General features: G+C 25.0%; 1 protein-coding gene across 5 annotated transcripts in view; it reads right to left on the bottom strand.

Annotated features, from left to right (window-relative positions):
- LOC129613054 (ras-like protein family member 10B) overlaps positions 1–18,932 on the bottom strand; it is a 139,043-nt gene that overhangs the window by 14,155 nt on the left and 105,956 nt on the right. The gene's annotated exons all lie outside the window — the stretch shown is intronic.

Genomic DNA, 18,932 nt, shown 5'->3' with positions numbered 1-18,932 from the left:
CGTGTTTATGTGCCTACCCAACAGTTAGTTTTCTTTTTAAAGGATTTTTGTTAAGTGACCATTAACCTTGAAAATCAGGTTTGTAGAAAAGATGGCGTCTAATGTCTGTCAAAGGAGAGAATATTAATAAGTTTAGTAAAAATGTACAATCTGTTTTAATTTGGAAAATTTTTTAAGTTTTTTTTTCTTTGTCTTGTACTTATTTTAATAATTTTATGCTAAGGATAAAAGAGAAAAATGAATGTCATTTTTTATTAATACTTTTAATTAAAAAAGCTGTTTTTAAGTTCAGCGTATTTCTAAGAAGACATAAGTAAAACAAAGAAAAAAAAAGAAAAAAACTAAAAATGCAATTCATTATGACCTTCTGTCTGTTTATTTTTTGACATTTAAATAAAATGTTGAGATTCTCTTCTAAAGGAGCCATATTAGAATAAAGGTAACCTAAATATTATGTTTACACGTATATATGTATGAATGTGTATTTGTATTTTTAATAATATTATCTTTTGAAATTTATATTATATAAAATGTGTTGGTATATTTAAAATTTAAAACTTTTCATACATATTTATGAAATTTTTTCTGATTTTTTTAAGTAGACAGGAATTTAAAGAATATAATGATTTGAATTTAATTTTATGTAATCGGGGATTTAAAAGTGAGTGACAATTTAAGTAATAAAATACAAGAACAAAAGTTTTAATAAATAAATTGAAATATTTTAAACGAAATTCTTTCAAAAGTCTTTATTTTGGAAATTTTTATTTAATTTTTTTAAAGATCAAGAAAACGAAAATTCAATTTAATTCATTCAAATTGAATTTTTAGAATAAATAAAAAAAATTATGTTGGTTTCATTTCTGTTTCTCTGCCTGCCTTCTTTCACGCTTCTATTCAAAAGTTCAGTTGGAAACTTCATATTTATAGCACGGATAGAGAACTATTGCGTTGTAAGTAATTAAAATTGAATTGCTACCTGAACAAGTCAAGCTAATTCATAGAAACTTTAAGGACATATCTGATCTTTAATTGAACACGTGACTGCCATACAAATATTTCAAATTCACAACGTGTAAAGTTATTTCACAAAAATTTCTAAGATATATCAGTTCTATAATTGGACACATGCCAACGGGTTGTTTGAATTAGTCCGATTATAATATAATAAGAGACCTTTAGCAGGATAGAAACGATCTTTGAAAAATTGATGGTGTTATTTGTTTTTTTTTTCATTTTTAGGCTATCCTGTGATTACACGAAAGGATGGGCGGATGGACAAATAGGTAAACGGATTGATAGACGGCATGACTAATTCGACGCAGAATGTTACGCTCAGCAAGAATATACACATATACATAAATTCATATTGTAGACGACTCGTTCAAGTACACTCGATATAAAAGTTAATATATACACTTCACTATGGTCTAGGTGTATGGTATAAAAGTGGAAAATGCGTCGCAGAATTTTGAATTTTATATATTGTTTTGGTCAAATATTTTTCATATCACATTTGGACTTAAAGCGAACCTTATTCAGGGAGAATGAAAACAGTATAAAATCAGCCAACCTCGCAACACAAACCTATCGCAAATATGGAAAAGTTTCGCAATAAACGACTCGCAAATATGGAAAAATGTTTGTGCTTACCTTAAAGTTATGTAATCAAATTCGAACTTTGTAATTAATCGATTTCATTGATCTCTAATAATACTTCAACATGCTATTGTTTGAAGTGAGCGAAATTTCATTTATAGATTTGTTATATATATAATATTATACATGTAGATTAATTTATTATCTACGTAATATTTGGTATTGGTAATCAGTTAATGGTATTCAATATAAAATGAAACAATATTAATTAATTTATCCTTATTAAAATTCCACTGTAATTATATAAAATTAACATTTTATTTTATCATCATTAAATAATTAAAATAATTAATTGATTTTCCTTATTGTAGTATTTGTGTCTACACTTTCATTTTAAAAATTTGCATATAATAATAGAAAAACTTGAAAAAAAAAATAGTCAAATGTTATTGGAAAATCTTCTTTTTAGTTTCACTCTGGCCATCCCTCCAAAAAGTAGAAGTTTAAATTTTAAATGCAAATAAATTTTTAGTGGAAAAGTAGTGAAATTCTTATAAGAATTTTTGAAATTAAGCAAAAGCAAGCTATCGTCTTTCAAAAGTTGGAAAATTTTATATTCTTTAATTCGCGGAAACTGTCAGCTCCAATTTCGCTAATTAATGTGAAGAATTAAAAAAAAATTAAATTAGTTTTTTATAAGTCCTTTCACTTATTCAATACAAGAATTGGGAAGAATGTACTAATTTAGAAATCAATGATTTTTTCGAATCTGTTTAGTATAATTTACAAGGTTTTAATTTTTTATAGATTTTTTCGAAATTTTAATTACTCCAACTATATTAAAGTAAATAAATTTTTTATATATATTATTAAAAATTTTCCCCGGCAGGAATTAATTAACGAAAAATACAATTCTTATTGTAGATATGAAAAAAAGGATTATATACATGTAAATACAGTTTCCTTCCTTAACGCTGTTTTTAATTTGTTTATTTTGAACATGTTTTTTCTTTTAATTCATAAAAAAATAATCGTGGCTTTTTCGTTTTCCAAAATATTATTCGTATATTTATAAAAAATTTGACCTCGAACACACTTTTTTTTTATCCTTTTAAATTATTTTACATCACAACACAATGTTGTACAAGTATTTTATTTCCATGCCCTTATACCCATAGACATACATTCACGGAAACTTACAGATAATTGTACATTCATTACTTTTTTATAATTTTTCAGGTATAAATGAATGGAATATACAGCAAATAGTATTCATATGGAATTATATACTATATTGCATGTAGATGAGTGTGATTTACAAAAAATATTTTTTTTCCTCAAAAAATCCATTTGCAATAATAAAAATTTTTGTATTTTTTAAAACAAAAACAAAAAAGTAGCCCACTTCCATTTTAATTCAGGCAAAATTTTATTCTACGCATTGATTCTTTTGAAACCTTTGAAACCCTGTTAATAAACTTTGAACAATATTTTTCATGAAAAAGTCAATTACTATATAGAACTATATGATCAGACTTCACTACATAAATATTTTTAATTTTTAACAGTAAATAAATGTATATAAAATGCTCTTAAGTGCATGAGTACAATTATGTATAATAAGTACATATATCCCTGCAATTAACTTGATTTGAGTAGCAAAAACCGTGAATAAAAGTGAATAACTCAAATAAAAGAAAAATAATTATTAATTAAAAGAAAGTTTATGATTTTAAGAGTTTAATTTTATTTCAATTAACGTTCTATGTTATACAGTTTCTATAATATACTGTTATAAATAATGAATACTTTCGAGAGAAAAGTGTGAAAATTTGCAACAAATTGTAGGAACATTAAAAATTGAATTCATTCCACGAATCTATTGTAATATAAGAAAAGTATATCATTTTTATTATCGTATTTCAGTATATAATAATTAAAATTTTTGAACTTTATTATTTGCTTACAATACAATTGGCCACTACAACTACGTAATAAAATCTAATATAGTTGATTAAAAATGTAATCGAAAAGACGTACCGTATATTATAGCTAAAAGCACAATATATACTGATATACAAAACAAAATATCGGAAAAAACTTGAAACATAATGGTATATTATGATAAAATACGGGCTTTTATTTATTTTATTTTATTTAGAGTAAGTAGAAGACATTCTTAAATTATGTGAATCACGTCCCAACAAATTTGTCCAACTATAATTTCCAAAATCTCTCCGTATATAGTTTTGCTCTATAAAGTAAAGTTATTGACATAAACTAACTTTATGTCAAAATATGGAAATTTTCGAATACAATCGGGAAAAAATATTTTAATAAACTTGAAACTTAAAAATTTTCGAAATTTAAATTTTTGATATACAACCTTTTTATTGCGTGGAGGTGTATGAAACAAACTTTAATTTAATAAGTATATTATGTACATTATTTTGTTTTACAATCATCCTTTTTATTGAATACTACTTAATTTTTATTTCGATTACTACTATTATTCTCACATACTCGTACAATAATACACAATAATAGTATATTGTTATTGGATGTCGATATTATTATATAGGCATATTCATGTATAATATAAATGTAATACCAATATATATATATATATATGCATATGTGGAAATAAAACCTAAAATAATTATTCCAATATACGTACGAATTTTGTATTTATAAAATTCGAATGTCAATATCATTGTAAATAGTAGCTGAAGTATGATCATAATGTATGAACATTCACCATATGCGTAGAAATATAAAATATTTTGTAAGTGTTTTACATATGGTACTTATATACGATGTTAAGAACATACTTATATTATATTATAATGTAATAATATGCTCATCAAATTTATACCTCTTGTAAATTGTAATTAAGGTTTAGAAATGCGGAATTAATATTGTAATATGTAGAGAGACACAATAAATTCAATATATTGCCATTGATATTTTATAGCACCTATATATTATTGTTTCAAGAAATTTATAATTACCTAAATGTATATATATTTGGATATTATGTATAACGATTGTATGTAATTAATGATATTTGATTTTTGTTTCTAAATTTCAGGATCTTTTACATATTATGTAATTAATATTTGTTGTACCTATATCCTTTAAATATTCATTAATAAATATTATATTAATCTGTATATTTATATAAGTGGGTTTATTTTATTGCAAATGAAATTGAAAATGTTTTAATTAGAAGTAGAACATAAAATACTTACAAGTATAATAAAGGTAATTATTAAATGTAATAAAATTTTATTGTCAAAAAGTCATTCTATTAATATAAGTTAATTTTAATTTTATAGGAAATCTTTATTCCATATAAAATTCTTTAAATTAACATTTTATTAACTAATCTTGTTATCGAATTTATTTTATGTTAAACTCTTTTAATTACTTGATGTTAAAATCCTTCTAAAAGCTATATTTCCATTCTTTTTTCTTTTAATAATGTGCTGATAATATTAATTTGATAATTTTTGAAATTATTTTTATTAGCTTAAAACTCAATTTTGTAAATATTTTTAATAACTCTACTGCAACGAACGTCTTTCGTAGCGTGCAAAATAGTAGCATTCAAACTCAAATTGTTTCAGTCTTACAACATTAATTTCATAAAAATTAAACACAAATATTTTCAGAATTCAATTGTGTAAAAAATAGCGGTAACAAAACAAAGCAGATATTTTACCTTAACGAAACAAAAAATTAAAATTATTTCTTAACAATAAATATCAATAATTGATTCAGTACCCCTTGTTGCTAATTACAGCAAAACACCTCTTTTGCATTGAGTCTACTAATTTCCTGCACTTCTCAAGAGGAATTGCGTTACATGCAGATTGAACTGCACACAACAATTCGTTGATTTTTCTTGGTTTTTCTTCAGCTACTTGCCCAAAGTAGCCCAAAGATCTCTGTTGGGTTTATGTCAGCAGACTTAGTAGACCAGCTCAAAACTAAACCCCATTTGTAGAAAACCACTCTTTCGCTAATTAGCCAATATGTTTTGGGTCGTTATCTTGCTGATAAACCCAGTGTATTGGCATGTTCACTCAGCATAGGGTAATATTATTGACTTCATTATATGGACGTAATATATCCATAATATCTTTAATCCAAAAAACCGGATCAATACCAGTGTACGGAAAACAATAGGAAATGTTGAATAGTCCTTATCATGCTCTTTGGGCTATATTCAGCATTTCTAGGTCTTCTTATGTACTGCCCATAAGATATTTTGGTCATTTGTCGATAGGCCAACTCAAATGACCCCTACCAAATTTCAACCTTGTTTCAAAATGTCTTGGCAAACAATTGTGCTTCCGATAAAATTCGTTTGACAGTTGTGACTTCTACTGCTAAGTTCAATTCACTTTTTAATCGCACAACTCTAAATGAAGGGTTTTTTTTAGACATTTTTATTACTTTTCGAACATCACGCTTTACAAGTTCTCTTCTGTTATAAAAAATCTGCATTATAGCATAGTTTGTTTATACTCACAATATTTTTGAACCAACTCTATATACTTTAAATAAAAATGTATATTGTATAAAAATATCTAACGTTATTCAATGTCGATTATTTAAAATCACATAACTTGAATTTGGCAAAACAAAAAATTGGGCAATAATTTTTTAGAGTGTTGCTTTTCAAAATGGTGCTGACTATTAAGATAAACAGTTTTCAGTTTCTTTATCTATTTAAATTTTAGTTAAGTAAAAATAATAGATATGTAAAAGTAAAAAAAAAATGGAAAAATTTGATTTTTTCTAAAATTAAAATGCTTTTTGTTCCGAAAGTATATAAAATATATAATCAAGTAACGCGTTGCTTTAAAACCCTCAAATAGCTCTTCAAAAAACTGTTGGTGTGTTATTTTCTATCATTTTCGAAAGAGAATTTATCATCGTTTAAATTGTTGAGATTTTATTCTTAGTTCTAAACTGAAATTTTAGCCGTTTTTAATGCTCTAAACCAGTGATTCCCAAAGTGGTCTATATAGACCCTCAGGGTTCAATGAAGATTTGCTAGAGGTCTACAAAAAATATGAATTTAATTAAATAAGTATTAAGAGGGTCTGTCAAAAATTCAAAAACACGATAAGAGGTCTACGAGGGAAAAAGTTTGGGAACCTCTGTTCTAAACGATGATATGGTACTATTTACTGAATCATCCCGTATATGCAATTATTACAAAAATAATAATCAAAAATTTAATTACATTTTTATGTAATAACGCTAATTATCAATTGTGTTCTGAATTATGATAAATTTACCGAAATTATCATAATAATTATTGCAAAAAAAAAACAAATTTTATATTTTGAAGGTTATATGAAATAAATTGAAGAAATTATTTTTAATTTAGATAATTATTTATAATGATATATATATATATATATCCATTAAAAAGTTTTTTAAATGGATATATATATATATATATATATATATATATATATATATATATATAATTTCACAATTTTAATATTAAAGAATTTGTCTGAAGGAAAACAAAAAGTTTTCAGTAATATTTTAGAAAACCATACTGTGCATAAAAATTATGAATGATATAAAATTATTTGTTCTCATAATTCTAAAACTTTCTTGGATTATATGAATATAGTCTGGAGGAAAGTAGCCTAGATATGTATATTTAACAGTTAGACATTAAAAATAAATTATAAAAAATTCATTTGCGAATGAACAATTACACGTTACCTATTACATTTAGGTTTTATATTTAAATTACATATACGAATCTACATATACATATATTATCTTCAACTTATACACACACTCATTCACATATAGTTATCTATTTTATGAAAAAAAAAATCAGAACAATAATAATAATAATAATAACAAGGACGAAAACATTCTATAATATGTAGATATAATAATAATTTTATTTTATAGCCGCAAAAATATGCTGTTATTAGCTGTATTGTAAAAATGTCCTGTATTTACTTATTTTGTATATATGGGGGTTTTTATTTTATTTTCTTTCATAATACAATATTATGTAGTTGTACTGGGTATACGAAATATACACAGGAACTAACAACATTTCTATTAAGAATAGAAAAAGTTATACGAAAAATATTTTTTATAATATTTAATTTAGGGTGGTCAATTTATTATACTAAAAATAAATCAAATTATAAAATTTTATTTTCTTTTTTAAATTCTATATATTGTTTGTTGGTATATTGATAACGGTACGTTATCATCTTTAACTTGTTACACGAATAACACTCTACAAAATGCAAGTTATTACTAAATAATTTTTAAGTAATGGTCTAAAATCCCCCTAAAACGTTTTTGACGTCTTAGTGAATTATATTACATTTTTACCGGATGCATTGCGTATCAAATTTTGCGTATCAAATATTTGGTTGAAACGCACTTATAGCGCATGCACTTGAAGCGAAAATAAAATATTTTTAAACACATTTTGGTTTATCGATCTCTGTGCGCATCCGTGTGCCTTAAGTTCTGCTCTCGTGTATCTTAAGTTATATTTTGCTTTTGCTATGTCACGAATTAATCGACTTTTGGAAAATGTCAGGCATCAGAAAATGAATCTTTTAATGAGCCGGTTTTTGATAATTTTAAAGAAAATATTTAAAAAGTTAACTTGAAATTTTATATATGAGATTCGTTTATTTTCATGAGAAACTACCTAACTATTTGAGGAAACTACTTCCTTCGGCGAGTAATCTTTCAGTAATTCAAATTTTGCAAACTGAAAAAAATTAATTGCTGATATTTTCAACTACGTCAACCAAATTTGACCAAATTTGGTCAAAATTTTCGCCACCATTTGGTCAACTTATTTCAGCTTGAATTTTGAACAGCTTTTCGATAATAGTTTATTTCGTTGAAAGAAAATTTTTGTCCACTTCCACCCTCTCTCAAATTATCATCTTTTTTTCTTAATTCACGCAATTAACTCTTGAATTTGAGCATGATGTCAACGCCTCTTTCACATTTTATTTTACTGATCCTAAATGTATGCAAATTTTTGAAATATTTTAGTATATGAATAAAATAATATATTTAATTGTGTAGTAGATAATTTTTAAACAAGTGAAAATTGCTGCTTTACAAACCATTTGTTTGACCCAACTTTATTATTCTTACTTCGTATTTTTTTCATTTTCATATCTTTGTGTTCATTGGCCTCATTATCTTTTACGACAGTGCTTTTAAATACAGGAAAGTAATATTAAAATGAGAAAATCTTTCACAGAATATATGTATATAAAATTCCCTTAAGAACAATTTTTAACTTTTTAATTTAAAATAAATCTTTGGAAAAGAGAAAAAAAAATTAAAAAAAAAAGGGAGAAAATAAAAAGAGCACAAAGAATTTAATTTCTTTTTGGCTACTAAACATTTTATTTACATAATATTTTTACATAAACGCAGCACATATTTTCTTAATATATATATTACCTAGTCTGTATGTGTATAATGTGCGTATATAATTTATTTCCAGTACTTCTTGTCCTTTTTTCTTATTTTAGTTATTTATTCCCTTCAGATATTTACTGTAACATCTTAATTTTTAAAATTATATAGGCATCCATATTGTATTCATTTATGAGGTGTCTTTTTTTTGCAGTAAGTGTATTTTTGATATTTCACGTTTGAGAGAGGCAAAAATTTAAAAATGAGCTTAAATAAATTTCGAAAAAAAAAATGTTACTTTACAGTTAAAGTGTGCTCAACAGTACCGAAATTATAATAAATGTTCTGGCTTTTGGAAATTTAAACGACGAGAGGTCGACGCCCGAACAACCCTGTCAAATTATTCAGCGAAAAAATCAATTAAAATTGAAGTCGTACAATTGATTACCAAATCTGTAACCGAGGCATATTGCAAACAAATAATTAATTTGGTCAAAAATTTTTATAATTCCTGCGCTGGTTTTTTTCTGCTCTAAATTTCTTAAAGCACTTTTAAAATCACCCATTATATGAAAACAAAATATATAAACATAATATTATATAAAAGATACAACACCATATAGAATTGAATTGGAATAGAATGCTATATTTTTAATTTAAAGAAAAAGTCCACAAGATAAGATAATTTTTTTTAATAGTTCGTCCATTGAAATCTATATATACGAGTACACAAGGATTTCTTTAATATATACATATATATACGAGTATATTTTCCCGTAGATAATAAGTAGGATTTATAATGTCGAGAAAACATTAAATATAGGATTAAGTTTTAACAGAATCTTTACTATATTATGCAACCCTAAATGATTGTTAGATTTAATGCTTGCATGGAGATAATTAATGATTTTAGAAATAATTGCGAGCGTTTAAAATAATGTTATTTATATTTACAAATATAAAATATTATTAGTATATGAGACAGTTAATGAACAACATATCAAAAAGAAAACAGAATACAAATTAGAAATAATTTGAGAAAAAATTATTAAAATATTTCTGTAAAAATTTATAGAAATTCAATGTTGAGAATTCAATTTTACAATACCAAAATTTTGAGATTTTTAAATTAAAAATAAAAAAAGTCCAAACATAGAATAAAATAGAAGACCAACAAAAAAGAAAATGAATTAGAATAAGAAAGGAAACATCTAAATTATTTTAGAGTTTGAGTCCCTGAATCTTGAATCAAATCTGCCTCTATACATGAAATTTTTATTCTATGTATATTTGCGTTTTGTATAATTGCAAATGAGATTCAAGGTCATTGAATACACGAGAAAAACAAGAAAGAGAAAAAGAATGAAATAGAAAGGAAAAAAATTAAAGTAAAAGCAAAATTAAAAAAAAAAAATATCAAATCTTTCGAAGAAAATCTTTCATTCCAATTGTCAAAAAGAAAAAAAATAAATAAAAATGTGGGATAAAAAACTGATAAATTGTTCTGTCGCAAAACTTTTTTTGTTATATTTTTCTTTAAGAATATCTTTAAAATTAAAATTTTTATATAAGGTGATTTTGGTATTGTAAAAGAATTTTCACATTCACAGCACATATATTTATCATATTTGTGTTCCTCATTCATTGATGCCAAGATTTGCTATATGGTATCAATATTATTATTTGCTTTTTAAAGGGGTTGGCAAATATAACCTTCAATAATAAATGAAAAGAAAATGATGCTAATATTTATCAGTACGAATATTATAAATTATGTGAAATAGAAATTTTGAATTAAAATTTCCCGAATTGAAACAATTTTTTCTTACAGACTCACCATGTAGATAAATCCTTTTAATACATTAAATATTATTCATAACATACGTACATTTTACGTACATATGAATAATTCTTTTATAATCCTACATAAAAATCGAATTTCATTCAGTAAATTTTCTTTTTTTTTGTTATATTTTCTTTTATTGATGACCTCGCTTCTTATCTTCCATTCACTTCTGCTACTTTGTTTTTTATTCGCCTATTCTATACTTAAAAAAATTAATGTTGAATATTACAAATACAAGGATATTTGCTATGTGTGTCATTTTACTTATATTTTCTTATTTTAAAACAAAATAATCGTACTGAAAGAGGAAACTTTTTATTTAGAAAATAATTTGAAAAAAAAAATTTTTTCTTCTCTTGAATTCTATTTTAAACTTTCATGGTTAATTTAAAAATTACAATTTATTTAAAATTTGCACATATATATGTTGATATATGTATAAATTTATATGGAAAATAAGAGAAAAAATAAAATATAGTAATTTTCTAGTACAAATGAGGTTTTTTTACCATATTGGACCTAAAACAAACAATATTTTTCTCCTTGTTGACACAGATGATGAATTTGCACCATTATAATATAGATTCATTTCAATTTCATAGTTGCAATTTAAAAATTTAATAATGACAATATATTTACTAGCATGACAATGAAAATATTTGGTTAAAATGTAATTGTTATAACAACTACAAAATGCTAATGAAAATGTCACTGAAAATGCAATTTATGTGGTAAACAGCAAATGTACTTAAAATTAACAGAAATAATTAATTATTTTACAAACTTGAAATGATTTTGTGGTACAATTTTGTAATTATATTATTTAAAAATGCAAAAAAAAAGTATTTATAGAGGTAATTTTTAAAAGTTTTAAAATAATACGGTGTAAAAATTTTTATGTATATGTATGTGCATAAAATGTTATATATAAACGAATATTTGTACAGAATATTTCTCTCCAATTTCCAACACCTTAACAAATTTTAATAATTATGATAATAGTTATTTTAATATTGGAAATGTTCTTGCAAATTGCAGGTTAGTTATGTAAGAATTATTAAAATAAATTATTAAAACTCTCATACTAATAGACTCTACATTTAATAACTCTCTACTATTTTTTTCCTCCCTCATCAAATGATGGTCACAAAAATTGACTCTTTCGTGCAATATTAATTTGAATGGCAATTGATGTTTGGCTTAAGCAATTCGTCTGACATAAAAAGGACACGTGTGTGTCCAATTTTTCATCATGTTATTTATTTTTAAATACTTTAATATTAATATAACAATATTTTTCTAAAATTTCTTTAATCATAAAACATAAATGTACACCACTTTCAATTGGTTTATCTTTCATTTTATTAAAAAAACAAACCTTTGCGTATGACTTATGTGACATTTGGGATTGACAAAAGACACGAATATAAAAGACAAATGTGGGAAAAATGAAAGTTATGTTGAATGGAGAATTTAAATATTTTTACAATTTTTTTTTCTTCATAATTTTTGCAATTTTATATGTATATGTAAATTTATTTTTCTGTTATACATTAGACTGTATTTTATAACAGGTGTACTAAGATATAGCTCTACCTTATATAAAAATAAAAACGACATTCTGTAATATACGCATTATGTACTTAACTTCATGTAACTTTTTAGATAATACACAGGATGATACCCAAAAATGGATTTTTTTTCACAGATGATACAATTTCCCTTCATTATTTTTTCATTTTATTTTATGCTTTTCTTTTTCATATTCATTTTCTATATCTTGAACTCAAATTTTTTGTCCTTGACAGGTATTCTTATTGTTATTATATGCATGCAAATGTATACTTGGAAGACATAGTCATTCACATTCCAGTCGTCCGCCCTTCTCTCAGGAAAACAAAAAAAAAACAATGAAATCAACAAGAAAATATTATACAGAATAAAAAAAAGCAAAAAAAAAATTAAGAGAATTTCAAAAGCAAAAGTTTTCTTTTCTAACCTTCATCAAAATCAGTGTAGGAAAAACAACTGAGACGACGACAAAACCATCAACAATCATCATCATAACTTAGGCAGGATACATTATCAGATGTTTCAATTGCTCGAGGTAAGAAAATTAAAAACTAAAAAAAAAAAAAGGAATTGTGTTGTAATTTTTCTTCATTTTTCTTTTAAGCACAATTCCCACATAATTTAAAAGAAATTTGCTTATCAGTTTCATTCCGTTCGTCGTCGATTTGCGTATTTTTTTAAAAAATTCGTGAGACTTTTAAGATTAAAACTTTTGAAATTTTATATACAAAACGATCTTTGCGAGAAATTTATTCTTCATAAGAAAATTTCCACCTCTGCCCCCACTCAAAACCCTGTTTCTTAAAATAAATTACCACCTCTCAAAATTGGCAAAAATTTCAATTTTCTACTCATTATTTCCCGAAACTGTAAGCTTTTCCGGATTCCCACGAAGACAAAAACAAAACTAATGGCTAGTATCTTTCCATTAAACAATGTAATTATCTATCTCAATTCACCAGCCAAATGTTGTATTACACCTATTTCTCCAACTTTTATTTTTATCCTAGAAGTATGCAATATTTATTTATTTCTCTTATTTAAGAGAAATGTGCTATTTTACAAATAATTGATTTGATACGAATTTATTTATGAGTGATGCTTAGTTTATTAAAATAGGTATACCTACATGATTTGAAACAAAAGACAAATAATGTTTTCTTTGTACAAAATTTTTTAATAGCCCACATACATTTGTAGCAGCCATACTGTTTTAAGAGCGTGTCTGACCTTTTCATGTTAAACAATTCTTGTTGTATCATTTTTTCGAAAGAAGCAAAGACTTATGATTGCATTATTTCTCATGATATTTGTATGAGGTATATCAGCCATATAACTTAGAAAATTATGTTGCGATATATTGGAAAATGTTCATACAACAATCCTTCATCAGCTCATGCAACAATTATTTAAGTTAATAAAAGTAGTTCAAAATGTAGACTGAATTATTTATTACTAAGAAAACGGGGATACATTAATTAAATTGAAAAAAGTTTGCATCTTATATGTCCACGTGCTCCAACTGTTTTCATGATAATTATCGATTGCGGTTCATGATTTGTTACTGTGCTACACAAGTGTGAGGTGTTTGTGAACAATAAATTGGTTCAAGTTGTGGGATTCTATAATAAAAGGTACAAAATTCTTTTAAAGTAAAGTGCAAAATTTGTGTGCAATAAATAATAATAGCTAGACTCCGATGTAAGTTATGGTTTTAGCTTAATTATTCGCAATACATTTGCCGTTCAACTGTCCATTTTTCTAGTGTTGTAATTCTCTTAGCATTAAAAACGATGAATACGAAAAGTTTAAAACCTGCAAAATTATAAATTTCAAGTCAATTTCCAGAATTAATTTTTTTTTTAATTTTAACCTTCATAAATGTATTTAAGTTAACTGGTATCCAAACAGCAGTTATACTAAATTCTTTTTGCGATCTTTGCATAATTATAATCAATGTTTTTCGAAAGTTTTTATCTTCATTTATCCAATTTACTGAGAATAATTTATTTGTTAGATATTCACTTTCCCCTTTCAACATATCAGCGAAAATTGATGTTAAAAATATTTGTTGAATTAGACAAACAAGAATAGAAAGTGTACTGGCTAGTGTAGAATTCGAATTCTCTATTTGCAAGACATAGAAACCTAAAAAAGGCAGAGAAATACCACTTGTGATGTATTGAACAAACATTTGTAAAGCGATAAGTTTTCCAATTATATGAAAAACTCTAAAAATAAATAGTTGAATAAAAAATTACACATTTGACAAAATCAAGAATCAATTGGCAGTTTAATGTTACCTTTGTAAGATTTTATAGAATTTAATGCATTCAATTAATTCCAGGTATGCACTTTTGTTTGAATTTTCACTTATGTGATCAATTTTTGTTAAGAGAATTCTACAATATCCTTTAAAAATATAAAGATATATTGGATTAAAGGTTTCTACAGCTACAAAAATAACTGCAACAAAAAATCCACTTAAATGATTATGAAAATATCCGAAGTACAACCAAAAATTTGAAATTTTATTGAACGGATACCACACTTCTACTATCATTTTCGAATTTCCATTATAAAAACAATTTATTTCTTTGTGGATAAGGTTAGTTATTGCTATTACTGAAGTCACTACAAACATTCGATCACAAATTTGAATAAATTTTTTCTTAAAATTTAAGTTGACATTTTTTTTTGGTATATAGTTTTTAGTATACGTTAATAGTGTTGTAAATTTCTTCAATTCATTTCTAAAAATCAAAATTGTGATATATTTGTAAACATATGTTAAAAATGCTATACAAAATGCATAATTCTGAAATGCAAATGTTTCGGTTACATTTAATAAAGAGTAAAGGGCTGCACCAATTCCAAAGTAGGCAACAAATAACGGTATAAAAATTCTTTGAAAAATAAAAATTATTTTAAGCCACTTATTTAATCCGGACGGTTGATTAATTCCAATGAAGTATAATAATTTCCAAATCCACTTTATGGACCTAACATTTTCGAAATCCATTTCGGTTGAAGAACTACTTTAGACTATTATTCAACTTGTTAATTTTTGTATTTATAATCTTGTTTTTGCAGTGTATATGACCTTGGTTATTTTTGGGAACCATGACAGGTGCTTGTTATGAACGTATGTATATGCACAAAAATTAATTTTTTCTATGTTACTAAATAATAATCCTTGCAAATATTTATTAGAAGGATAATTTCATATTTTTCTAATTGCGGTTCCTATATTGTTTAATCATATAATGTTTACTACAAGATCATATTGGCTTCGAAAAATTGAAACAACCGTACACATAGGTCGTATCTCCAAAAAAACATTTTGTACTTAAATTTGTTATTATTAACCAGAGAAGGTTTATTGAGAACAAAATTTGTACCCCTTATGAAAATGTTGCAAATGGTGGGAAATTTCGTTCTTAGAAGAAGTTCATGTTATGCCACTAACTCTCTAGGAAATTTATCAGTTATTTCTTGATAAAGGGAGAAAGAGAGAATATTCTTAAGATTCTAAATGTTAAAGTTCAAAAACTTCCCTCAATTAGTTCCTTAGACATTAGGAAAAATGTGAAATGTATTTCTATAGGGAAAGCTCAGTTTACATGGCTTTACTAGTTCCCAAAAAATCGAGGAAATTGATAAATCATTTCTATGTTTAAATTCAGAAATGTAAATTATGCCCGTATTGAAAAAGTCCAATTGCTGATGATGGATTCTATGTTTTTAATTCTCAATAATAGAGAAAAGTCATTTCGATCAAATTTCGAGTTAAACGGTTTTCGTTCTCACGTCTTCTTTTCATATCCAGAATAATTTTTTTAATATTTTATTGATTTTTTTAATAGTCGAATCATAAAATAACAAATAACTGCTTCTTTATTTATTTATTTATTTATTTATATATTAGATAGAACTCAATTATTAAATAACTACGTGGGTACAAAAACATAATCATATCTATTAGATAATTTCTATTCGCTCATAAAGCTATTTGTACTGAATATTTTTCAATTGTTGCATTTAGTGCACGTTTTTGAGTTATCATACTATCGGAGGGGTGGCGATGGACATGTTCTAATTTATGAACAATTTTACGATGAGAAAGAATATTTTGTATTTGCATATTAAATTTTTCATACTTCCAATTTTTCTTTCAAGTAGTTACAAAACTCCATATTTGTAGTTAGTTCCTGGTATGATATTGTATTCAACATATTCAACATATTCAACATAATTCCAAATATAATTGGAAATAATTACACTTGAAATTTCCAACTTTTTCCCAAAAACCAAATCTATTATTGTGTAAAATTTGGTTCAAAAGGATAAAGTAACATCGATTCAACATTCACAAATTTAACTAGGGAATAAAAATTTATAAGTTTCGGCACTATATTTAATGATTATTATGCTAATATATTCAAATATATAAAGTTTTAACAAAATCAGTATTGTTGCTCATTATAAACATAAAATAAATGTAATGTGTATGTATACATATATGTGAGTAAATTTGTAAGAATCAAAAAAAAAATAATAGTTATTAATGTTTATAAATGTATACGTTACTTTGACTACACAATTTTAATGTGAAATCATTACAATTATCATTAGGTCTTATACATATACAAACAAAAGAATATACAAGAGAATTACAATTATTATTAATAGTTCAAACTATTATACTGGAATAAAAACATTATAAAGCGGGGTCCGGAACGGGAAGTTATTTCTTTTAGTTTCCTTGGGAAAAGGCAACATCAAGGAATAGCATTTCAAAGTTATTATAGCTTTGAAGAGTTGCAAAGAAATGTGCTGCTCACAACTTTTTCCTCAGTTAACTGATCTACATCACAGTTAAAACAATGATTTATGTCAATCTTATACCATCGGTTTAAAAAGCTGACAGTGTTATAAAAAGTATTAATTGTCTTTACAAATTTTACAAGATGACATATTATGTATGACCACCACATAAACAATCATAGTTGTGAGAGATCCCCGCCTGAGAGTTTCAGCACCAACTACGGACCACACTGTATATTTAACATGTGTAAATATTTTTGATCTGCATGGAAATGTAAGGGTTTTTTTTCATTCCTTATTATATTCCAAACATCAAATATTTACGAATATTTAAGAAACCTATACACAGTATAGAGGGAGTATAATTTTGTTCATTTAATGTTACAAGTTAATAAAACTTCTTAACATGTTTTATAATATGTCAATGGGATTAATTTTAATATTGACTAAAATAAACATTTAGGATATAAAACTTTATAAGTTTTTATTTGTGTACAATACACACATACAATCTTAATACTTATATTATTAATTAATTATTCCTGATATTAAGAATTTCTTTTTAGAATAATTTCGCTTAAATTGTTATATAAAAGTTTTAAAAAAAATTTTTGTAAAATATAATGCAAAGTAACCCGAATCGAACGAATCAATGTTGTTCAGAGTTGCTAAGGTTCCAGTTATTAACTTTGATCTTTTCTATTGAGACCTCAACGACGCCTAACTGTTAATATATCTGCAGGGTTTTTTTGTTCTCACTCTATGAAAGCATAGATGTGTACTTTCTCACTAGACGAATGGCAACTTATATAGATCGTGTGAAAATTTGTGTATCAAAGCTAGTTTTGCCTATGCTTTACTCAAAGAAAATATGAATTTTAAAGTACACATATTAAATCCACATAGACGCACTCCTTCGAGGTTCAATATATTAGAGAAAACTTTTCTAGAAATGCTACTGAGAAATCCGATATTTTAGAATTTGGAAGTATTAATTTTTATGCTATATGAAGTATTATAACTTTTAATTACTTTTAAATGTTTAAAAATAATTATGAAATTTAATAAAAAAAAATTTTTAAAGCAAATTAGAGAGACCTTCTATATATTATACAAACAATGTCCGCATTATGCATCATAAAAAAAATCCATTAAAAATTTTATTTAAATGATATTTTCCTCTTCTCTCTTTTTAATTTTATAACAAATGTTATTTTCGGAAGGACATTTTATTTGGTATGCCTTTAAAAGAGAAAAAATTAATTATTAACTCAGAAAGCATAAAATTGAATTAATATTCTCTCTTTTTCTCTTTATTACTTTTCTTTTTTATTAACAAACAATCAAAAAACATAAGCATGAGTTATTTAAAAAAAAAATTTAATCATTTTATGAAAATTGAATTCTTGATGTCGCAGAGGAGACAAGAGAAGAGACAAAAAAATATTAAAAAGTATTGCGAAAGGAAGAAGCTGTTGCACCGCTTTGTACTACTTTTTTCAAAAACTAAGCAAATCAAGCAAAATTATTTATACATACATTATACACAATATAAAGAATCACTGTTACAAATTCGTCATACAACAATACAAATACGAGAAAATGAAAGAAAAGAAAAAAAAAAACTGAAATCACTTAA

The sequence above is a fragment of the Condylostylus longicornis genome, unplaced genomic scaffold (genome assembly GCF_029603195.1).
Source record: "Condylostylus longicornis isolate FDR11 unplaced genomic scaffold, ASM2960319v2 ptg000080l, whole genome shotgun sequence".
Taxonomy (NCBI): domain Eukaryota; kingdom Metazoa; phylum Arthropoda; class Insecta; order Diptera; family Dolichopodidae; genus Condylostylus; species Condylostylus longicornis.
Note: the sequence above shows the minus strand (reverse complement) of the source record. Positions and strands in the feature narration are given on the sequence as shown.